This window comes from Centruroides vittatus, unplaced genomic scaffold (genome assembly GCF_030686945.1).
Source record: "Centruroides vittatus isolate TY-2023 unplaced genomic scaffold, ASM3068694v2 contig_971, whole genome shotgun sequence".
Lineage (NCBI taxonomy): Eukaryota > Metazoa > Arthropoda > Arachnida > Scorpiones > Buthidae > Centruroides > Centruroides vittatus.
In genome coordinates this window covers 2,102,276-2,128,644 of record NW_027122644.1, presented here as the reverse complement: position 1 = coordinate 2,128,644, position 26,369 = coordinate 2,102,276, and the positions used below count along the sequence as shown (strand labels likewise).

General features: G+C 29.1%; 1 protein-coding gene across 2 annotated transcripts in view; it reads right to left on the bottom strand.

The window, feature by feature from the left end:
- LOC136985596 (ADAMTS-like protein 5) overlaps positions 1-26,369 on the bottom strand; it is a 50,009-nt gene that overhangs the window by 23,441 nt on the left and 199 nt on the right. The window lies entirely within an intron of this gene.

The following is a 26,369-nucleotide window of genomic DNA, read 5'->3' as shown; positions in this document are numbered from 1 at the left end:
ATTAAGTTTTGAAACTTCGATAATTATCTTTTTTTTAAAAAAAAATTGAAACTACAAAAAAAATTTTCATTCCTAAGTAAAAAAAGTACTTTATTTTTTGATGATTAAAAAGAAATAAATAAAAAAGATTATTCCTTTATACGCACTTTCGTTACGAGTTACATAATTATTGGAGTGAATAGGATCGGATGTTCTAAATATGTCTAGAAAGAAGTAGGAAAGTACTGTACATAGTACCGAGATTGTTAATGCAAATGTAATGACAGTCTTTGGCAGAGTGGTGCGGTCCATTAATGTTCTTGTTTCAGTAACAATGTCAAAGCGCGACTGGCGTTTGTTGACCCCAACTATTCAGATAAGAAACTTCGAGGAAAGTTATTAGATCTCTATCCAGATAGCACTCCAATGGTTTATTTAATACATCTTCTGACCACACGCTTTTTTTCATAAGCAAAAATTTAATACTCAAACGCTCTCTCCCCCCCTATAAATATTTAATCCGCTCCGGGAACCAATTTGCAGAAATCTATTAATACGAAGCTGAGATAACTAAATATTGAATTTTGATAAGAGTAGGAAGAAAATTTATCATCATCGAATCTTTTGATAGATTGCCTCATCTAGTATTTACGTCCTTCGACGCGTTAGAAAACTTAATTATCTACAGTTTATACTTGTCCGTGCTAATTGATGAATATGGCGTCTCGACACTAAGTTATCTGTTAAAGTTGTTTTACTCGTTTAAAACTTATTAAAGCGTGCCGTAATCAATTTTAATATCGTGAAAACATTCTGCGTGACGTAGATTAAAACTTTTAGCATTTAAAATAGCAACTAGACTATATTATTAATCCTTCGTTTTATGTGACAAACCTAAAGATAGGAAAGAGTCATTTTTGTCATGGGACACACGTGAAACTGCTATCAGACTGGCGCCATTTAAAATATCTTCATTATATCTTAGACGTTGTCAGTTGCTTTCGATGTTCGATAGTGTGCAGGATAGAGGAAGTTTAACATACAACTTTTGTCATACATTAGTGTCAGATCGTGTCATTAATTTGACAGAAATCAAGCAACATCCACGCCTTTCCTAGACTCACATTTGTTACTCCGCCCATTAATGGGAATAACAGAAGCTTGATGATCGTATAAAACAGAGCTTGGCATCCACAGAGTCAGAATGATGGAGAAACGTAGCTAACCTTTCATTACTTATGTCTTCTAGACAGAAAAAAAAATTTTATATATATATCTAACGTTAGAAGAGGATAAAAATAAATTTGTGCTATTTTAAACCGAATATAACTCAAATTAGATGGGTGTGATTCATTAAATTCCTTCACGAATTTATTAGTTGTAGCGAGTAAATCCTCGACTAACAAGGCTCTCGAGAATGAGAATAAATTAAACATACGAGTCGGAACTAAAACAGCTCGACCTTAATCAGCAGAAAACCAATGTAAACATAGATGGGAGTTTGAGAACTTCATCCACCGCCGGGTCCTCTCGTAATCGATACTTTGGCTAATTAACGAATTTCCATTAAGTGCTATTGTTGATGATCCAATCGACGAGTTTAAACGATCCTCGGAGACGATCCTTTCTGTGATTATCTCAATATATACATATTTTCGAGCTTTTGCTTACAGAAATATTCTCATTTTTCATAGAGAAGTTTTCATATCCATGGCCAAAAATAATATAGTCTAAACGGGGGTATACACATCTGCCTAATGAAAGTCTACTTAGTAACATTAGAAGATCCTGCATGTATACTTAGATATATAGCCTTATTTAATAAGAAGCAACCAAGAAAAATCGATTTCTATTCTTATTCTTACGGCACTTATTCAATATAATTGATGTTCAGTACTGAAATTAATACATGCAATTTCGTTTATTATTAATATTTTTACTTTTTTTTTGTACAGATTGGCAGAGAGCATTGCTCTTTGTTCTTTGTAAGATTTCAGATATTTATTCTAAGCCTTTTTCTTAAAAATAAAATAGAAAAAAATTTAGCTTTTAAAGGGTAAAGGGGGGAAAAAGCTTTCAGAATGTTTATCTCTACAGAAAAAGAAAAAAAATATATAACAGGAAAAAGCAAGCAAGCGTATAATCTTCGCATCTTTTTTATCTGACATTCGCATTTTCTAAAATGCATCACTCTAATTTAGAAAATTAACGGTTTAGATTCATTCAAACGAATGACATTTAGACAAAATTCTAATTAACAAATGTAAATTGGAGCAATGGCAGACGGTTTCGTGTATCATTTTGATATTTACATTCCAATAGGAGCGGGATGGCAAAAATAATTAATACACGCGAGAACAATTCCCATTCACTATACCATTAATCAAGAGCCGGTGCATTAGGCGCAACAAGGTAGAACGTAGAAGAGGTGCATAATTTTCTAAAACTCTAACGGACCGCAGAAATGACACGAGTGGAGAAGATCCTACTACATCATTTATGCTTAGTTTCCGCCAGATGTAGTTTATCGCTTAAGTTTGAAATACTAGACGCATCAACACAATCCGAGAACAGATAATTATTAATCTACTTAGTTGTTTAGAAGCAGTTAAACTAATTGTATACTAAGTAACGTATATATAATTGAAGTAGAATCAAGAGTCGAGAAAGTTAAGTTCGTTAACCCCTTTGCAGCCAGGTAAAATACCAAGAAAGGATATTTTAACTGTCGTTGATAAGGACAACTTCTCTTTTGGTTAAAGAACGTTCTTATCGAGTACTAGAGCAAAGGCGTGTGTCTCTAGCTAATGCAGAACACGTGAGTTTTGTATGTTTACTTTACTCAGATCATAGAAGGCGATCTCCATCCAGGAAGGATGGAGGGAGAAAGAAGGAAAAAAAACGAAAACATATTGATTTTGTCTAGTTTCTCGAATGAAATTCTTACTGCGGGCAAATTAATTATATATTATTACATTAAATTATCGCTGAATATCAACATTTAATATAGTTTTGATAAAATCTGCGATGATAATCTACACATCAAACAAAAAAAAACACTTGCTTTTTCATGATTATAAACACTGATAATTTAAAATATCTAAGTTTTGTTAGAAGAAAACGTGTGGAGAAATCCAAAAAGCATTAGTTTGATTATATTAAAGCATAATTTCAACTAATCTTATCAAAACAAACCGATGTCTTCGAAACGTCAAAAAAAACTGCCATTATTTTTAAAAGATAACGACATTTTCTAGTATTTTGGATTTGAAAATACTTCTTTAATATACGAGGGTGTTCGTTATAATCAGATTAAGATGTCAAATAGGTTTCGATAGTGTATCACCACTTAATTCGCTAGAGTTATCGTACTTCAATAATTAACTACTCTTAAAGGATCACTTGGCAAGTTCTAGTGATTTGTCTTCTCTTAACGTGTTTTATGCAGCCGTTTCCATAGAATAATCTCTAGTCTAGTAGTAATAAGTCTTCTTATCAACAGCTGGACTTATTTCTGCAGTAGTATTACTTGATTAATTCGTTACGTAAGTAAAAATTAATCGTCGGGATTAAAATCTCTTAGTTCGAGAGAGATTTATGCGCGTAAGATTTGTGTTACTTTACTAGGAAAACAATTTTTAAAAAAACCTTCGATTTGAAAATTTTAAAAATCAGAGCTCAGAAAATATCATTGATATTAGAAAAAGAAAGAGGAATTTGTTCTTTCAGCAACAAGCAATACAATTGGCGAAAAAAAGACAACTTCTAAGATATTAGTTTGGAAACAGAAAATAACGTCAATGGAATATATAGAAATGTTTGTGACATCTGTCATAGAAGAATTGACAGCTTAGGGAATTCTAGATACGATTTCCTAAAACCTGTCAGCAGAGATTGCACATAAAGCGGCAAAAGTGGCGTTTACTTATCAGAAACGTGCAATTAATGAAGTACAGAAAAGGAAATAAACTCGACCGACTAACCTTTAATTGACTAAATTAAACGTGTACGCATAGTCTGATTGAATGTGTCAAAATAAGATTTATGAGGAAAATTATTCGACGACGTTTAAAATTAATTATATAATTTTATAAATGAGATGCATATTCATGCTTAAAATATACGAAAATTTGCATGAGAAATGCCTTAATTATCTCTCTCTCTCGTTTTAAAAACGTACGCTAGCTGAATTTTTAGAGATAAGATCAGGAAGAAAGAAGTGTTTACGATGTAAAGATGCAGTTGTGGGAGTTATATATGAGCTTATATCCTATAAGGAACGTGTAGAACAAATGGAAAAACAATGATTGATCAAGTGGAGCCGTGCAGGGTGTCGATGATAAATGATGATAAACTGTTGAGCCTTTGTTGTTGAGAAATGCCACACACCATTCCTTTCTCGTACCGTTTCACATCAAAAGAGGAGAAAAAAATATTGAATTTTAAATATATTTTATCAAAATTATAAGTATTATTTACAAATTAAGACGTGATTAATCATCGCTTAGTGTCTATTTGAATATTTTAAAGTGACAAAATGTTTATTTTTCGCGAAAGAGATAGAGGATTATATTTAATTAGGAGTGGCGGAATAATGAAAAATTATAAAAGATTGCATTTTTAACGATTAGTAAGGAACATTTCTATCTTCTTAATTAAATTTATCAGACATTAGAAGGGAGGTTGGAGATAGCTTTTACAAGTAGTGTTATTTCTCCTATTGATCTGTTCGGTTTTTTCTCCCTCTCTTCCTTTCGGTTTTATGAGGACTTATACGCTTTGAAACAGAAGAATCGAAACAGAAGAAAAACAACGTCTTGAACTGTATTTAAGTCTGAAGTATGGTCTAAAGTTTTATAGTTTCTAAATTAAGGGTGTTGTATCAAAAATAAAAAGAAAAGCTGATCCGAAAGAGGGATTTTATAAAAGAGTATTAAAAAAAATTAAACTCTTTTCTGCGGAATAAAAATAAGAAATAGTAAACATTTTATTCAAGTTTTTTCGTTCGGAATTTCACTTTTTCAGTAGAGAAGTTGTTTTTTTTAAATAAAAAGTTAAATCGAATTTTAAAAATCGAGCTTTAGAATCAAAGTAGGAATAAACGATAGTTAAAAAAAAGATTAAAATGTTTCTAAGACGAAGACAGTAAGTTTTGAACAGTTTTAAATTCAATAATATAAAATTCTTTTTTAAAAAAAAAAATGAAGTTAAATCTTCCATAGATTTATTAGAAAGAATAAAAAAAAGAAAACTTTAAATACTTAAATAGTAGTCGAAGCTTGTATTATAATACGTGTAAGTCGCAATAAAATTATTTTAAAATTTAAATTCTGATATAAAAATCTAATAAAAAATTAGTTTTATTTGTTTAAAATAGTTTTTTTTAAAAAAAAAGAAAAGACTTAAAAAATATTTTTAAAGTAGGATATTTTTAGTTAAAAATGTTTTCGTGTTTAGATCTGTAGCAAGCAAGAGTAAAAAGTAAACAAGGTGTACAGTATAAAACTATATAGTTTTTATAATTTAAGAATATCGGAAAGAATATTTAAAATATAGAGTTAAAAGTCGATAGTAGAAAGGAGTTTTTGAAAAGGTAGATACACTACATTTTTTAATGAATTATTGATGAGCTCTGACTTGCTCTTATATTTAAAACACATTGGATGAGAGAAAGCACTCAGGTAGGCTTTTTTCTGATAGATTTTTATATGTAGAATGTTCGTAAAGATATCAAACATGTCCATCAATAAACTATTCAATTATTAAAATATTTAAATCGCCCTCCAAATAAAAAAAAATATGCTGACTCGTTTTTTTAATAGTTTGATTTTTGGGTATTGAAGTAAAAATTTTATAATTTAAAAAGAGAACAGTATTTTATTATTAAAAACAGGTAGATAATAATTAGAAAATGGAGTGGAATAATTCAATTTGTTTCATTAAACGAGAAGAGAGTAGAAGGAAAAACGTGATAATCTTTTTTTTTATAGTTTAATTTGTAAGCATTAACATAAATTAAATGGAATTAATGTTGCAGTAATTAAAGTAATTGTGTTATTAAAATGAAGATTTCTTTTAAGTGTTTTGCTGATGCAGAAACGAGTCACTTTTTTTCATAGTTTGAAAGATGATTACTGTTTTATCTGGTTCTGTCTAATTTAGTGTGAAAATTTTATTCATTTTTTTTCTTTTTTATCAATTTTTAACCATGTATAAATCATTTTTAACGATTTAACACGCATGCAGATTGGATACGCGCTAGAAAAAATGCTCTCGAGAACAGCGAGCTACGTGACTAACATGAATGTAGTTTGTTAGAATTTTGAAGGTAATAAGAAAAAAAAAAAAAAAAAAACCAAGAGTAATCATGTGTTGCACACTTGTTATTCGAAATGCACAGCAAATTGGACGGTTGCGGATCATCTGTTAAACATCAACTCAGTTAACTACAAGATGTTATAGTATTAAGAGCACTTTATCAAAATGCATCTGCGGATGGATTAAGTTGGATGCAGCTGGATGAAACGAGCCAGAACACTCATTTGAGAGCATTCTTATGTCTAATAACTGTTATATTAATTCGAATTAGAATTCTGATTTATTATATTTAATTTGAAAACGGAATTGGATTAGATTATTATTATTATTAAAATTCATCGAGCAGAATTTCGACGAAGCATCATCCTACCATATACTTCTCTTCTTGTAAGATGGTCAAAAATTTGATTTTAATATTTATTTTTTTAAATAAAATATGGGAAATTCTCTAGGCATTTCGAGCCTAATTGGAATTAAAACGTTTTTCTCCTCTCATCGTCGCTATTTTTGAGATATGAAAAAAAACTCGTCCAAGAGGAAAATTAGATAATTATTTAATCGTTTTGAGTAAATTGCTGACATACCCCGTTGTTTTTGAGTAGCAGATGGACATATTTTTAACATTTAAAAAGAAATAGGCTCGTTATAAATAACGTTTCGGTTCAAATCGACTTGAAAAATAAGGAAATTCAATAAGACAAGTTATAAAAGTTATGCTCTAAAGAAGAAAAAAAAATTTTTTTAAATGGTCATGAATACATTTGTGTAGGATGAGGAAACGTCTTCAGATTCTTAATTTTTTCCCTCTTCCCTCATCATACCGATTTTAATTTCGGCTTTAAAATTAAATATAAATTAAAGAAGTTTAACTTCTATACAATAAGATAAGCAATTCACGTGGAATTATAAAATTTGTATGTTTACTGATTCTCTTATAGAGACAAACCAAATTTAAACAAATAAAAAGTTACAGAAACGTTTAAACTTGTATCTGTTTTCTATCAAGTGAAAGCAATGCAAAACGACCACACGCAGAAGTTTGATCTTCAGAACTCACACTTTTTTCTCCCTGAGCTCTTGAGAATATTGTATCAGTATAGAATTCTTATCATAACAAATTACGTTTAAATTTTATACTATGAAATTAACTTTTTATCTTATAACGGTAAAAAAAATGGATGATTTAGCTCTATTCCGTCTAACATTTTTTCCCCCTCCTCATTGATTTTTCCATCTTAAGTTTAGTAAAAAAAGATACTAACTGTAGGGTACACAATTAGGCTATCGAATACCACCCCGATATCTAATCCAAGTATACTTGTATCATTAATAGAAAGGAACAATTTCACATCGAAACGAGTATAACAAACCAAAATCAATTTAATTGGTAGCAGTGTGCTTTACGTGCTTTTTTTTAAAAAGACGATTCAACGACCACCCCCAGTCACCATCCACTATTACATTATTTACTGCGATATTCACGAAATTGTGTCATTCAGGTCCATAATTCATCCAAATTATGCAATTTCAGAAGGCAATTTTAACTTTTTTAGATTTTATCCCCCCATAGGAAAATAATTCAAAATTTCAAATATCACGTTACTCTTAACTCATAATGAGAATTTTTTAAAACTCTTACACGCACTTAAAACTACAATATTCATCGAATAAATTTTAAAGTAAGGCATAATAAAAATTTTCATAGCAGAGATTTTATAAAAATTGTACTTTTAAATAACGTTTTTCATTCGATTGCCTCATTCGTTAAAATTTAATCTTCAAAGAGCTGTAGTTTAAAAATAAGCCATTTTTTTAAAAATGTTAAATTATTAGTGAAGTTTAAAAGTTTAAGTATGCACAAACTAATTTATATATAAATTTAAAAATTTTATATATATAAAAGATGATGGCACGTAGATAAAAAGGGAGGAAGAGAAGACCATAAAGGAAAAGACAGGATTCTTGAAGTGATTTTAAACTTAGATAACCACGTTGATAAAATCCAATTAAAATTTTCTACCGAATGAATATAATATTTTTACAAGAAAAACAAAATTCCCTACAAGATTTTTAAGGGTTTTTAAAAAGTAATAATAATGGGTTCACTATTTTAAAAATATTTTAATTGCCTATCAACTCGAAAAATCTACTTCAAGGAGTTATTTTTATTCTCAATTTCGAAACTCAATATATTTGTTTATTTTAAATCGCACATTTTTAGTCTACGATAAAATAATAAATTTAAAAATATATATACAAGTTTTTAATAATTTCCGTATTTGTTTGGAGGTTTAGTGGATATTAAAAGGTCAAAGAAATTATTAGTATTAAATGTTATTGTAGTAGTATACAGTTCCAATTTACTGGAAAGTAGATACGATTCTGCAGCTGTTATCTGCCCACACTCTGTATACAAAGCTTATATGCTGTATAAGAGAATTAAATGCGCTTATTTTCGAATGTTTTCATACTAAAATTACTTTCTTAATTACGAAACAGATCGAGACTTTTCGCAGGACGTGATTAAAAACAGATGTCGTCCGACTTGTGCCTAGATTAACGTGGGGAATTTGCCTTTTTAATATTAAAAGTCACTATTTAAACAATGGGAAAGAGGATCAGTCTTAATTATATTTAATTTGTGTTTTTCTCGCATGGCTAGTAAGCTGCAATTAAATGAGGGATAGAATAACAGATTCGTACTTTGCATGAAAATTAAGTCCATTTTTGGAGAGTTGATTGACATATAACGAAATTTAACCAGTGAAAAATTACCTTCTCTATCCTTTTTTTTAAAAAAAAGAAAAGAAAAAATTACTTACATCATCTTTCCTCTTGTTTTTTCTAATTGACGTAACAAATTGTTAATATGATCTTTGAATTTATTGTTAATTTCTTTTCGAATTAATTTTCATAAGTAATCTTAATTTTTTTCCAGTGTGCTATTTTTAAAATAATTTTTAAAACTTATTAATTATGAATTACAAATAAAAATTTTAATATATTTACTTTGTAGAAAATTTCTTAAATTATAAGAGTATTATTAAAAATATATATATATTAAGAAAAAAAAAGCTATAAGCTGCTTTTCTGTAAATCCCACAAGCTTATCTTCGTTATTTCTTTTGTTCAACTTAGTCTTGGACTAAGCTGGCAAAACTTTGCCTTAAATGCAATCTATGATCCTTTTTTTCTTCATTTATACCCTTTTTACAGCTATCTCTTTCCATCAAATTAATTATTAATATTTAATAAGTAGATATTTTCTACTTTCAATAAATTCGCATTATCCTTAGATATTAAATAAATTTCTTTTTAAAAATGTATTTTCTTATTTTGAAATGTTTTCATGAATTTTAAATATTCTAATACATTTATAAATATTAAAATCTTAAGCTTGTGTTGAACAAAAATACACACGACGAATCTATAAAAAATTTAATGAATTTTTACGTTTAAAAATCAGGTAATTATAGTCTGCAAGTACTAAAATTAACATAAAAGGCCCTTTACCAAGTATAAAATTGCAAGGCCTTAAGCTGTAGCCTCTTAGCGAGAGGCCTTACACTATAGTTTATTTAATTGGTGTGTAAATTCGGGCCCTGGTCACTTGAACGAGCGCATTGTATACGAATTTTAATAGTGTAAATTATGGAATATATGCAATAATATAATTTAGAAATTGTACGAAAATAGTTCACAAAACTCTAAGGTTAAAGCAGCAATATATTAATATAACACGAAAAAACTCCTTTGTAGGAAACATAAAAACTGATGAAACTACTTCGCTTCGTAAATTTTATTAATATTAATAAAGGGACGTCTTAAAAATATCAATACATAAATTAATAAAAAGATGCAACTACATAAATTCTAGAAAGTGCAACAGCTGCGTGTTCGATATATTTTGAACGATTCAAGGATAACTTCTTTAACCTTCGAAGAGTAAGAATGAGCACTTAATAGCGCCTCCATATGTGGTTAGCTTTGAGTAAGTTGACAAGGTCAAAAAAAATTTTCATGATTAACTTTAAACTCTATCGAGATTGCCATTAAAAATACACGAAGATTAAAAGTTTAAGAACTAAAAAAAAATTCTTTTCTACGTAATTTAAGAAAAACAGGACCTATTTTAATCACTAATTGACTGTGTCCATGAACGTTAAGGATGTTTCAGATGCATCTTCGACATTTTTGATTGTTTCTTTTCCTCCCAAAATCATTTTTGTTGGGAATTTACGAAAGAAAAATAATATTTGGAATGTCATTAACCAGTCCATTTGCCGCTTTAAAGTAATTTTGCGAAAAAAATGAATTTAAAATATTTAAAAAAAACTATTAGATAAGTATAAAACTAATTTAAAAATGTAATTTTTTAAAAAATATTTCTTAACAATAGATTCGTATTTTAATGTTCTTTTAATATCTAAAAAGAAATCTTTGTTTTCTATGTTTAAAAGGGGATTTATCTAGTCTCTTAGCTAAACGCTTTCAAAATAATATATTCAACTGTAGCTTATGTTATAAAGGTTACATGCTATTATCCAAGCGAGCTATCTGATTTAGTTAGAGATAAACCAAACAGCGTTTTATATATTTATAATAGCACGCCTTTTTCTTCGATATAAAGGAAATTCGATCCACATACACGTGATTATTTAACTGGTTAGTTAGTATAATTGTCCCTAGATGGCGGAATAAATATTTTTTCACACAGTAAAATTAAGTATCGTGTACACACTACGTCATAAAATAGTCTGATGTACTGTACACTTCTATTAATTTGCGTTATTTAATCCATGGTTTAAAATCAAAACTGAGAGTGTAGATTAATCAAAAGGATAATCATTGTTAATGATAAACTATAGCGAGAATGAAGATTATCTTACAAATTTTTTTTATATCAGTACATAAATATAGGCATATACATGATATGTATCGTGTAAGTTACGTAAGTGCTTTAAGTTTTTTGTGTGTCATATATCAAATTAATGTGTTGAATCTACGGAAAAAAGAACTAAAATTTTCTTAATTTAAATAAATTCCTAACGATGTATATAATGAGAAAAATGTTATGAAATTTTAGAGCTGCATATTAATTCTAGTTTAACTTTGGTAAACAATGCTAATTAATTCCAAAAATTAACTAAATTGAATTTGATTTTAAACAGAAAAAAGGAGTATTCATTTATTAAGGCAAGGCTATTTCATTACATTTCTTTTAATTAGATTATAAATATGCAGAGTTAAAATTTTATTCGCTTCGTTTTGAGAAAAATCTTTTGATTAATTTCACTAAAAAAAAAGAGGGAAAAATGTTAAAAAGCGGAGAGATATTTAATTATTAATATCTTTTCAAACTGAATTGCTTTAAAAAGTTCAAAAAACTTCTCCATATGACAGCCTAGCATTTCTGAAGATGGTTCTGCTGCATTCTTATATAATCTTCTTTCAACTTAGAGAGACTTTCCTGGATTTGTACATCTCCAACTTTAGGGATTTTCAACTGCGATTATTTGCAGACTGAAAGAACTCTCTAGCAGTGGTTGCCACGAGAAAGAATAGCAATGTCGTCCCCCATTTTCTTCCCACCCTTAGTGCCAGAAAGTAATACGCCTCTGAAAAGAACTCTTGATCTTTTATCTCTAAGAAATCGGCAGACGTTTGTAAGGAATTCTACAAGGCTCTTTGGTCACAGAGTAAAGGAACTAGATTCTCTTATTGTATACAACATCATCGCTTCTTGCTCCGGAGCACTAGTCCCTCAGACTTCAGATGTTATCAATCGTTGACCATTACTTCTTCGCTTTTCTATCTACAAAAGTCAATGATTTACTATCGTCTCGTTGTTTCCTTAAGCAACTCCCAAATGTGTCTAGTGTGTGTGTGGTTAAATGTTTAGTCAGTCTCTTACACACCGTCTACACTTCGACATGTAGTGAAGAAATCTTAATCAAATGCTGCAGGCTGTGCAGAAACTGTCTTCTCATACCACTAAATTTATTAATGCTTCTTAGAAAAGTTATAAACCAAACAACCGGCATTTACACTCCCAAAAAAAGTAGTAAATTATATATATAATATTTTCTCTACTCTTTTTTACTTACCAACATAAAAATGATTTAAAAATTCAGACATAATTTAAGACTTAATAGCTTATTATAAGTTGCGATCGCGTGTATAATTTCAACACCAATTAGTCAATGAATTACTTTCATCGGGAATTCAGTCTTTGTTTAAAAAACACGTGTATTAAAAAATTAGTATTTGTCATTTAATACGCTTATTTAGTAAGCATCAATTAGTGCTGATTTAACAACTAGAAAAATTGCTTAACTTCATTAACAGAAGAGGGGGAAAAAACGTAAGCATGTTGTATATAAGCGTGAAGAGATCATTTAATAGAAACACTATCATTGGTATTTAACCTGGAGCTGAAAAAGTAATTAGAACCAATTACAAACATGAATTTTTTTCATTGGTTTGAGTGAATTTCAATAACTTAAGTGATTGAAAATTCTCATAAGAGCTTAAAAAATAGCTTACTTTTAACATAATGATTTCAACAAGTTAATTAAATTATTAAAAATTGATAAATTTCAATAGCGTAACTAATTTAAAAATTTTCGACTTTAATTATATTAAAATTGCTTAAAAAACGTTTAAATTATTAAAATTCCTTAATTAAAATAATTAAATTGTCTTGTAAAATGATTAAAAATTTATTAGTAAAATTGATCAATAATTCCAATGAGATTTTATTAAAATTTTTACTTAAATTTTTCTCTCTTTAAATTACTGAAATTTTTTTTAATTTGAAAAATTTTATCGAACTTAAGAAAAAAAACTGACAGATTTCATTTATTTAATTAAGTGATTGAAATTTATTTCATTAAAAGTTGTAAACGAGAATGTAAAATGTGTGACATTGAAGAGAGAAAGTTTATCATCATCAAGTGAAGTTGTTGCATCCTTGAGAAGTGTCACGGGGTAGATACGACATTCGATATGTTTAAAGTGGAGAGAAGACTCAGCTTTGACTCTAAAACGCTCTGGGAGAACGACCAACAATAATTGCTACATGGCATCCAATTTAATAAGTACTAAATGACTTGAATGGAAATTCTCCGAGTTGTTGGAAGACAAATGGCTTTAACTGGTCGAAGCAAAAATGAAAAGAACCCTTGCAGTTATAAATGACACCAACGGAGTAATTATCACTTCTTTCTTCGGATCCAATAAAACACGAATTAAAAAAATATAGTCTTGTAATCGACTGAACAATTTCTTACAAGTCAGTAATTGAAAGTTCATCTAACAGATATCTTTTTTTTTCTAATTTTATTTAACAGAACAGAACATTTCCTTTAAAAGAAAAATATATTTTTTGGAAAAATATATTTCTTCCAGTTTAAATCCGATTTTGAAGAAAAGTTTAGTGAGAAAAATAGGATTTCTTTCTATTTTATTTGCCTTAGAGATGAGAAAAGAATATTTTTCTGCTACGTTATTTTTTCATACACAAATTTATTTAAATTAAAAAAAAAGCAGATAAACTTTCTAAACTTTTATCGGAGTGAAATTCAATATAGATCAACCTAGTCTCTCGTCTCGTCTTTTAATATTTAATCAGATAAATCACGTAAATTTACATTTAAACTCGAATTTATATTTATTTAATTTTCTACGTAGAAATAAATTGTTTAATAAACACGAATCTGTGTATGAAAGTCAAAATAGTACATTTTAATGCTCGAGAAAATTTTTGAATTCGCATTTTAAATAATTTATTTCGTTATTTAGTATACCATAAAAAATCTATTTTACTCATTAAATCGATAAAATTGCCATTCTAGGCTTGGTACAAAGATAAAAATAAAGCATTGATCTAAACAGAACCACTTAAAAATACCCTGTAATGTGTATCAGTCACGTTATTTACATATTGGAATTGATAATTAGTAGAATTTAATAATTTAAAAGCTAAATATCTGATAAATTTAGTCTCTTTTGTAAATTTTTTTTCTATATAAAAACTTGTTTAATGTATCTTTTCAAAATTAAATTCCAGTACATTTATACTAATTAATAAATATCGAACTAGCTGAAGTGAAAAAAAGGAGGAAAAAATTCTGAAGTGATGGAACCAGGCTTTCCATTGATTTGTTTGGAAGAGAAGAGCCTTGAGTTATTTATTGAAGAATAACAGCTTTTTCTACTTACGTCTTTCCAACTATTCATAGGTTTTGAAGATAAAAATTAGATTTATATATATTTTTTCACTTTGAAAATTTTACAAAATTTCTCTCGCCATTTTCCAAAAAGATAGAAAATTTCCTTAATGAGAATGCTAATCATTAATGCATAAATCTCGATTATCTTCCGTAATGTAATTATGTGGGTTAATATATAACTAATAAGTATAAATTTGGCAAATATCCGGAACGGAATTTAATTCGGAATTTAGTCGAGTATGCAAACTTAACCAATTGCATAAAATGGTTAGAATTATTAAATTGTAACCGTTGTAATTATTATTAGTTAATAAACTGTCGAAAAAGTTATCGATTTTTCATACTTCGTTATTAGAAACTGCTTGATTTTAGTATTAAAGAGGGATTACCGATTATTATTGTCATTTACAAGAGTAATTACTAAAACTGTAATAATATAGAGTACATATTTATGTGCCGGATGCATTAAATCCTCCGAACGAGGAATATAATAACAATTCGTTATATCAAAAGTTAATCCTAAACAAATAATAAATTTTAAGAACTATCTAAATGGCAGGGTTTCATACAAATTGTATCTCAGCATCCTTTAAATTAGCAGCGAATATTTGACGCTTCAAATTTAATATTAACGACGATTACAGTTTGCAATTTGACACGTTAATTCATTACAGAATTGGCAGAAATGTTAGGAAAAATTGTTATTTAAACATTTTGCTAATAACCTTTTGGATAATGAAACAATTTCTTTCTTTATTTTTTTTATTCTGATTAAAATCAGCGTTAGAAACGATTTTTTAAATAAATGCTAACGTTCTATTAATTTTGCAATTATTATTTTAAAGCAGGTAGCAAGTTGTTTAGCTTAAAAATAAAATTTAAAAAAAAGTGGAATGAATTTACCCGGAAGAGCAAACGAAATTCGACTGATTGTTTTTGTTAGATCGAACTTCAAACGACTTTGATTAGATAAGATAATCCATTAAAAGGACGAGGAACAAGGATAGGACGAGAAAAAAATTATATATGTTTCTTCTCGAAACAGAAATAAAAAAAAAAAAAGATGGATTTAACGATGTGTTAAAAGATTCCTTCAAACAAGAAAATGAGTGGTAGATATTCCCAAAAGGGAATTTTTTCAGTTTGATATGCGGAATGGCAAACTATCCATTAGTGCTGATATCAGAGTATTCAGATGAATTCAAACGAAGTTAAAGCACAAACTCGCTTTACTCTGTAAGAAAGACCGAATTAAAACTGATAGAATACAAGCAATTCTTTCGGTTAATTCGTGATAGAGAAGCTTTTGATGTAGATGGATGGTACTACTACTACTCCATCTTCCAACTTTACAGGATAGCGGGGAGTATTCTGTAATCTATCCATCCATTAAAAAACCATTTTCGGTTATAAAATAAATTATTCTAGAAAGTTCACGAAGAAAATTAAAAGCAGAAAAAAAAATTTTATTTTTATCCAAGAAAATTTTTAAATGTTTAGATAAAAGATAAATGTACTAATGGCTTACACAATCCTCTCAGAGAACACGGATTAACTCTTGAGGATTTGTCCAAGAGAACGTCTAAAGAATGCTATTTATAACTAGAAAATTAAGTAAACTAGTAATTCACTTTTAAAAAATTTGAAATTAATTTTATTCGGTTTAAAATAGAAACTAAAAGCAGTTGCATTCATTTAAAATGACAATTTTCTTTTATTTTTCGAATGAATATTACTTATCAATATTTTAAGAAGTTTGTTGTTTGAGAAATCTGATAGCTATTATAAATATGAGATATAAACAAGAAACAATGTGGCATCTATAAATGCTTTCAATGCATGTTACTTGTACAATGAATCAATAGCGAAAGAATTCGGTAGCCTTACAAAAGGGAGTATTTAGGTTGATAACAAGCTTATTATTTATAAATTGAGCATTAAATCAGCCGAGATAATAGCACTTTCATGAACTAAGACTTGAAAAGTTGAAGTATAAAAAGGCATTGCTGGGGAGTTTTGATGTGCCTTTTGCTATTTAGCTAAAGCCTTAGGCAATATAGTTGCACACTTAATTACATCCCTATTGTTAGTGGAAAGAAGGTAAAGTTGGTGCCTTTCAAAATATTCTGAGACACAGTGAAAAGAAGCAATTAATAGGATTGTTGATTGGCTGAACACTTCCTAGAACTAAGTTTTTGTTGACCAAACTATCCGTGTTTTGATTAGCAGCTTACATTTACTATCGCCCCCCACGTGGCATGAGCAATAAATTTGATTATAACCTTCTATCCATTAAAATAATGACTATAAATACGCCTAATTTTGTAGAGATTAGGCGAATTATCTCTCAAAATTTGCAGCAACACCAAAGAGTAGGTCAATTCGATCGTCTTACATTTATGAATGTCAGAGAACTATCCTTGAAAAACGTTGAATTATAGATTTTAGAATTGCATACCGATTTTTTCATCGTTTGTAACTGCTGAGAAGGTTTTTCTTCCGCCTTTGATAAGATTATATTTATGGCAGCCTGGTTAGATCGTGGCGTTTGCTGGCTGGATGCAGCACCCACGGTACTTAACCCGTTTCTTAGTCTCGTTTGTTGCAGAATATATTATAAAAAATTATCATAACGACAATTTAAACGAGGTAAACTCTCATCTTTCCAGCACTAACGTCTTTCGAAACGTAAAATTGAAAACTTTCCATAAATAATAGCGTGAATAAAATTCAAACTGACACCATTAAAACTAGTTTCTTTGTATGCAAATACACGAGAGCAGATTTAAAATCGGTTTCCCTATCGAGCACAACAAATCTGCTTTTGTTACGGGACGTGTTATTATTTAACCATAACTTATATTACACCACGACAACCCGAATTTCGACTTTGGCCGCATTATTCAAACGACCTGAATAGCACGGTGTTTCAGCACGGTCTCATTTACTGTTTTGTTTAAAAGGAGAACCGTACACACAAGTCATTTCAACATGATCTCCTCCTAGAACAGGATTTCCAGGTATTTACGACCGGTCCTGTATTATCTAAATGTTGATTAAATGAGTCAAGCACCTGTGTGAAAGGTCAAAACGTGAAATCGTCTTTGCTCGACCTCGACTTTTGTACCGTTAAGTCCTTAGATAATAAGTAGCGATGAAAGAATCGTTTCTTTACTAACGATTAATCCTCTCATACATAAAAAGTAGCATCCTATTTTGACTCAGGTGATCTGATAAATATATTTTTACTTATGCACCTAACCAAATTTCGGTCCCTTTGTCATCAAACGAAAATTTAAGAGGATTTCCTAGTGCTACGCACCTTAATTTCATTAGACAAACGAGCGAAAGTAATAAAACTTTTGTTTCGGAGATTGTTTAGATATGCAAATCACCCTTTTGTATTGTAATTAAACAATTAATATGCAAAATAAACACAAATCACTAAATAACTGTTTTAAATTCTGTTTTAAAAAAAGAAAATCAAATTTGATCGAATGTTCTGTACATATTGTATTTTGCAACAGTTAAATTATCCTCTGTATTTTAAATAGCTTAAAAAGTTGTTTATATTATTCCTGTTGATAAATCTGAATTTATTTTTTTTACTAAAGCGACGATGGAAGAAAATTGGCAAGTAAGAATAAATCGTGATATGAAACGATGGTATGCGGCCTTTACAAACTGATTGATCTGTATACTTTGATATAGAAATACAACGTGTAGGCCTACATCTATAGGAACCATAGTATATATAGGATATGGAACTAGATGAAAAATGTATTTTTGAAATCTCGAATCCAATATTTCATTCGTACATGCTATGATATATATTTTTCTGGTTTAGATACAGCTCTATAAAAACAAGACTAAAAGATGTTTTATAAAAGAAAATTCGAGTTATAAATAATGTATAGAAACATTTCGGCAATCTTTTGTATATTTTAAAGTCTGAAATTGGAATTAATTTATATTTTTTCATAAAAAATGTAAATATTTTTTATAAAATTAACTTACATGGAAACAGTTACTTTGACACGTAATGAGAGCGTAAAATTAAATTATTATGTACAAAATATTAAAATTATCTGTTCAAATATTTGTATTCCGAGGAAAAATCGTCACAGCAAGAGGTGCCTCCTCCATACTTCCTTTAGAGAAGTCCTTATAAATCAAGATGGTTTTCTCGTCTTTTAGATGTATTTATATAATAATATCCTTGTACTTTTTTATCGCTAAAAGTTACGACTATTTATGATGATTAATAAATACACGGAAAAAAAATTTAAATTTAAAAGATAACTTTAAAGCAAATTCATGAAGACCAAAAAAATCCAAATCAATACTTTTGTTATCCGACACTTTCCAGTTAAAGTTTACTTTAAAAAGGGCAAATAAAACTATATAAAAATCATGTTTTTAGCTGCTGAAGTAAGTATAGAAGCAAACTGAACGAATTAAATTAGAAAGGAGCTCAAGCGAAAGAAAAACTCGAAGTAAAAGCATAATTACTGTTCAAGTTGACATTTCTGAATAATTCTATACTCGCTAATACTCACCGGTGTCAAATTTAATTGGAGTGTTTTTTCGCTCTAAAATGTTTACTGAAAGAAATCTCTCAGCAACGATCATAAATTGCATAAAAAAAACTTTCTACACTATTTAAATATACTTAAAAAAAATCTCATTACTTGCCATATTTTCTTCCAGCGAAAGTATAAATTCGCTAGCTTTCAGAAAGACAAAACACACGAAGAAGGGGTGAACAGTGCTAAAGAAAAGTGTGAAGAAACTTCATGGCAGGCTTAAATTTGTCACGGTAGCTACTATTTCCGTGAAAGACAACCCGCATCCTGAACTCACATCGAGATCAGAATATAAAGTAACAGGTTAAAAGACGAGGAGAGGCATTTTCTAATTACTCGAACACAAGATCGTGCCTTGCATGGCAGACTTTCAATGGCTTCTTATGTATAGTTTAATGCTAAACAGCATTTAATCTGAATCACCTAAATAGGATGGAAGTTTATTTATTATGGAAAAGCTTTTTTCTTTACTACGCAATTATTGCCTTTATTCTTCGATGCGGATCAGCGAGATGGTCTAGAAGTGTATAAATGCCGATTTTTAAAAAGTTTAAGAGGTTATATCTTGAAGTAGTTCTGTAACGTACGCTCCGAAAGGGCAGTTTAATAGACAAATAGATTCTTATGCTGGATCTTGATTATATTTACCAAAAATAACTGTCAAAAGTAGTCCTACTTAAGTTTTGATTTAATGTTGTTGTTTTGATTCTATGGTGACAGTTATGTGATCGCAGTTGTTCTGGGTGGCCTGGTTAGCGCTAGTAACGGTCAAGTTTATCTTCCTAGTTCCTCCTGCAGTCATCCGATCTTATCGGCATCCCAACTTGAAATATTAATAGAGTTCATTCAAGGATTAAATTAACGGATGGATGCGAGCTAAATACTAATTTTATAACTAAGATTCGATTTCTCTGCTTAATAGTTTTAATTAAGAAAGAACGGCAAAGTCGTCGAATTGAGAAAGATGAGACAGATTTAGAGAGAAAAATCGAAGCTAAAAGTTGAAGTATTATAAGAGCTTAGATGATGATAGTCTTGTTACTTATTGATTGAACTTTACATGACAAACTTTAAATTGAGTAATGTCACTAATATTGATTTTATTATCCGTGATTAAATTGGAGATATTCTAAAGAATTTTCGACCGGAAAAAGTCGATTTCTTTTTTGTACTTTTACATTCATCAATCTATATTTAGTAACCTTAATGTGATGGCCTATCTTTTAGATAACTTCTCTGAAGGGAAAAAAATTAAGAAATATTAAAAACATGCAAACTTTATGTACAGCAACAGAACCTTCCTATATTTTATAACGACTTCATAATTCATTTTAAAAAAAAGAATTACAGTGCAAAAATTACAACTTGGAGTAGGAAATTTCTACATTAAAGGCGTGTCTTTAATCCTTAAGAGCGGTAGCCTAGAAGCCATTCCTGATATAGATATTCAAGTCAGAATTTTCCTGAACTCTTCACTTTTATAATTACAAGGTAGGATTAGATAAATATATATAAATTTTATCACCACCAAAAACAAAGAGTCAACGCCATTTGACAAACAGGTGAAGCTTTTCCTCGAGGCATCGACTCCACCCTTCAATAACTCTTATAGCAGGTGTTCCTATCGCCTTTACTACTAAACACTGTTACAGTCAATACTGTCGAATAATTATCTTTTAATTACTTTTTCGTATAGAAGTATCTACTCTTTTTGTTTATTAAACTCGAGATTTAGGCCAAGAGATTTTGAATAGACGTCTATCGTTCTTCTACACTTCAATCTATCTTCGATTGTAATTCAATACTTGTACTTATGTTTTCAAGCGTGTGCAGAGGACAATAATCGCATTAGCAATCTAATTACTAAAACTGAATTTGGCTACAATTAAATTTATCTTTTATTATTAAAAATTCGAGAATTTTTCTTTTATAATTTATAAGTTTTTTATGACGAAGTTTATAACGTCTATGGCTATTAATCTTTGAAACATAACACCTGCCCGAATATAAAAAAATATTATATTATACATATATATATATTTCAGGCTTTATCTAGAAAGGAACACAAACATTGTCCTACAACGATATAAACGAGGGATGGAGGACGTAAATTAATATTTGTCAGATTTTTAGTATGGGGTTAAATGCGATACTCTTTGTGGATTATCTCTGCTAGTAAGGATTTTTTATGCGGAAAAGATAATGTGAATTATTTTTTCTCTCCGTCCTCTTTTTTAGCCAGCGCATCGCTCGAAAATTATTTTTATTTTTCCTATATAGAACTTTCGCTAATGTTTTAAATGAACTGAAATCTGTTAGGAATTTATGTTTTGCTATATATGTATAAAAAAACCGAACTTCTAGCTTGCTATTTATATCTAGAGAGTTATAACGTTCTGCAATACACGAGTAGTTCGTTCCAAAAATTTTATTTTCAAACGTTATGAGGTTAAAAGATGATTTTAAGACAGCGTTTTTTTAAATTTAAATGGGTTAAATGTTGAATTTTTTAGGATTGAATAAAGTGTAAAAAAAACTATAAAAGTCGAGTTGAAATGCTTTGTTTCTCCCTTTTATATATATATTTTTATATAAATATTTATCTGAGTAAGCATCTTTTTTCTCGTTTATCGCTGTATATCTACCAGAATAGCAACATCTAGAGAGAACCAAAAAATCAATTTTCCCGTTGTGCGAAAATATCGATTAATTTTGCTATCAACTATCTGCTAAATCAATGCCATAAATATCGACTTAAGAGGGGTGGAGGAGAGTTCAACCTGTAGATATTTCGATGCCCATTACGCAACTATAACACCTCTCGTTACGTGTTTCTTTGCCATTCAACACACAAACTTGTCCTTAATCTTTATAAAATAACAAGGTTTTGTTAAAGCACTTTTATATATTTAAAAACAACAAATTTAGAGCTGTATCTGCAACAGATGTTTAAACAGTTGCAAAGCCTGTAACTTTCGTTAAGTTAATAAAAAAAGGCATTTAAAAATATCTTTAAGGTCGATTATAAAAGATAATCTATTTTTGATTTATATTCAAACTTTTCGTGGTTATATATATAATATATATATATATATATATATATATATATGTACACACATATATGCCTATTTATTTTTAACAAAGTCGGGGGGGCAATCCGGATAATTGGAGTTTCGCTGTACTTCATTAACAAGCAGTTCATCCTTGTTAATTATTAATAAAAAAAAAATATATATATATATATATATATATGTACACACAGACATGTACTGTTTATGCATGAAAAGTATTTTTTAAATGTAGAAAATAAACTACGTTCATTCATAGGTACATTTCCACATTTAATATTTAATTTGCATATAATTATACACGTTATTTTATTTGCATATAGCACGTACTGTACATAAACGAAGTGTTTGGGTAGGAAAAATTACTATTTTAAGCAAAAATCCGATTATCTGGATGGCCCAAGCACAATTAATTCGGAGTTATATAGGCTAAATATAGGCCTATAAGTAGTTATTTTTATAAGAAATGAAATATTAAAATTAGCAAGTTGAAATTTATAAAAAGCCGAGCTATAAAGTGATTAAATAAATGGTAAAAATTGTGCGCGACATTAAAAAAATAAGAGATAAGTTTGATAAAATCCAGATACTTTACAGATCATAAATATTCTAAGCTTTCATGTTTAAAAGCAATCGATGCGCGACACGAAAACTATAATTTTGACACTAAGTTTAAAGAATAAGAATTAACTTTTTGATAACTGCATAATTAATAATCAGGAAATCATTTTTAAAAAAAAGAAGAAAAGAAAAAAGCAGAACAGAGCTTTCGATTCAGTAAAATTTTATTTTAAATTATCAGTTTATATCTTTTATATTATACATAGCCTATAGAAGATTAAATTATGTTTACTTTACGGTTAAGCGATGAAGGGGGGAAAATATATAACTCAAAAATATATCTTTTTTTTTAAATTAACTTTAATTTTTCATAAAATTAAAGCGGAGTTTCTATACAAAAATGTTATGAAATTTTCCTAAAAGGAGATTTATCTTACTGGAAAGATAATTTTTCAAAAATGTCAAGAAGCTTGTTCGCCATAAGAACAGTTTTTTGTATTTTTCTTTTCTTTTTTCTTCTTTTAGATGCGTTTTCGTACGGTTGCCAAATCGTCTACCTAAACGACAACTTCTAAAATTGCAAGTTCTGAATGGGATTTTTCAACTAAATGGAAGAATCTGAGTTAAACTAAACGATTAGATATGCGTTATAGTCAATAGCTACGTCAGAGCTCTTGCCATTAGCCTATTGCTTGCTTTCCATCTAGCTTGTGATAAAACGATTCCATTACCAAAATGAATGGCAAATAGTCCATTCTGAGGATAATTAATCTATCATAATTTATCGGCGACCACCTCGGAGTAGTTTATTCCCAGATATAAATCTGTACGGATACAGAAATCGACATTTTTGCATCCCTTTTCTATCATGATTAAAGTAAAACTAAACCCTTTGACTTCTAATTATAAGTAATTATCTATAAATTGTCATTAAATGTAAATTTAGGAACCTTTAATAACTATTTAATGATCGTTTAGTAGATTCGTGTGGCATGTCAAACCAGAATAAAGCATTGGGTTGAGGAAAAGAAAATGTTCTACTGGTTAGCCGACTTACAGATTATCTTGGCTCAAAACTTTAATTATTGTAAAATGATTATGTGTTTTAAGATAAGATGTTGAAAAATTAAACATTTGAAAACCAAGTAAGAAAAAATCCGAAAAGAATTGGACGCTCCAAGGTATGATACGAACTAATTTCATGCTATTGATTATATTTTACAAGCATTATTTACTTAAAAGACAAAAAAAGCATTTTAATTAGCATGCTGAAACTTAAAAAAATAATAATTAATGAAATATTTTATGGAGGAAAATTACAATTTAATTTTTTGTGATGATCAAACACAGATAGGAAATTTAGTATTCCCCACAACCTTTCTTTTTTTAAATTTTGTAATTATATATATAATCAATAAAACTAAAATCTTTATTAAAAATTAGTTTTTTTACACTAAAATATAAGCTGCCTAGCATTCTATTCACTTAAGATTATTATGTTACTGCCGTTGAAGCGGGCGATTATATAATAAATTATGGACGAAACGTATTAACTAATAAACACACAACTGAATAGTTTATAAATCTAGTTAAATTTAACTAATTATGGCATTTCTAAGTTAATATATATTAGAATCAATATATCAAAATATAAAGTTCTGATTATACCTAAATCGAATTTTAGTGCTATGCCATTAACAAAAACGAAATATTATGAAAGCTTTTTTCAAGTTTTTCGAGTAGTAATACAAGATTAAGTTAATCAATTATATACAAAAGCACGGCTTCCTTCGAATAAACATCATACTAATTTTGATCGAATGGTTAAAATGAACGGTTTTCGACCTTAAAGTGATATAAAAATAAACCACTTCGCTAAAATATTGCTGAAAAAATAGCTTATACTGCAAAAATACCACGTAAGAGCTCCTTTTCATTAAAAAAACAAACAATCTTTTCTATTAAAAGAAAATGTGTCATATACAAGTTCATTAACTATAAAATCGAAACATAAAAATTAAGCTAGAACCAAAGCATTAGTTTTATTATCAGATTTTTTTACGAGTCGATAAATAACTAACTTCATCACTGAAGGACTAAAGAGAGAGAGAGAGAGAGAGAGAGAGAGAGAGAGAAAAAAAAATGCAACCGATGACATTAAAAATATGTGAGAAACACAACAAATGTTATTCATCTGGAAGGGGAAAACCAACCAATGATATATATTTTATTGGAATGATATAGAAAATGATGCAATTTTGATATATAATACAGATTGTTACCGATATTTTACGCTTATTATTGGAAATTCGACCAGTCCTTTGCTGAGAGACATTAGTTCGAAACCTACAACTAAAGCCGGTGGGGAGGGAAGAGAATCATTTTCTGGGACTAGAAAAGAATAAGGGTACAGATCGAACAGTTCGATTCGTTCAAAGTCAACCTAGATATCACTGTCATTGTCCTACCGTCACGAAATTACTTCTACTTTACTACACGACTATTTGTTTATCTCTATTCCGTCCACTCTCGTGGGAGACGTTACCTTTCTAGACTCCAAATGGTCAAAGATCAAATACTTCACTCCATTGAGTGTAGCCTAAGAATAGAGAAAAGCAGAGCAATCGATCACCCTTGCTTATATTTTTGTGTTTTTTTTTTTTTTTTTTTACGTTCGGTATCGAGTTTTGTTTATGTAAAATGACAATCTCAGAGCTTCCTTCCCCCTGTTCTTATATTCAACTAATAGTTTTAACGTATCGAAAATCTGTTTATCATACTTTCCTCAACCGTGATTTCGGTTCACGCTTGATAAACATAATAGAAAGATATTTACATAAGAGAGAATCGAATTCGCCAACTGTTTGTGATTATTCATCGAGCGAACTTTGAAAGAGAATTTAAACCATTCAAACTTCATTTAATAATACACTTTAAATCCAGTAAATTATTCGCGCAAACAAATCTATTAATCGTCAGAAATATCCTTAACAATACTCTTACAATGTTAACAACCTTTACGCATTGTGCAGAATATTGTTAATAATGCGGATAGGTTGGATAAAGGAAACTATGCCGAGGACATGTCAGAAGGTTAAAGCTAAAATAATGGAAAGGAAAGGGGAAAAGCAAGATTCAAAAAAAATAAAATAAAATAAAAAAGTATATATAGGCAGATGAAGGGCAACAGTCGTTCGCTTATGTCTTATGAAAATTGAATACTCGAACTAAACACGACTTCAATACATCCATTGAGGCTGAACAAACATAAGTACAAAAGATTCAGACGAAACCACTTCAGCCTTACGCTCTCCACTTGCAGATAAATTACTCGTCGCTTCAAGGACTAGCAACTTGGATAAATAACCCCTAAGAAATTCATAATTTTTTTACGTAGAAAGTTTTATGAAAAGGAAAAAAACTTTTCTTTTAATAATAATTAATCTAGCGAAAAAAATGGATTAAAAGTAAAGCGTATAAACATCAAAAATTTTAATTGACTTCAAGGTTAATTTTAGGAACTAGTTTACGGGTTACGAATGTGTTTATAAATTATATTACGTCACAGAATTCTGTTATAAACCGTAAATAAATAATCGTTTACGAAATTTTCTGTCTAATAT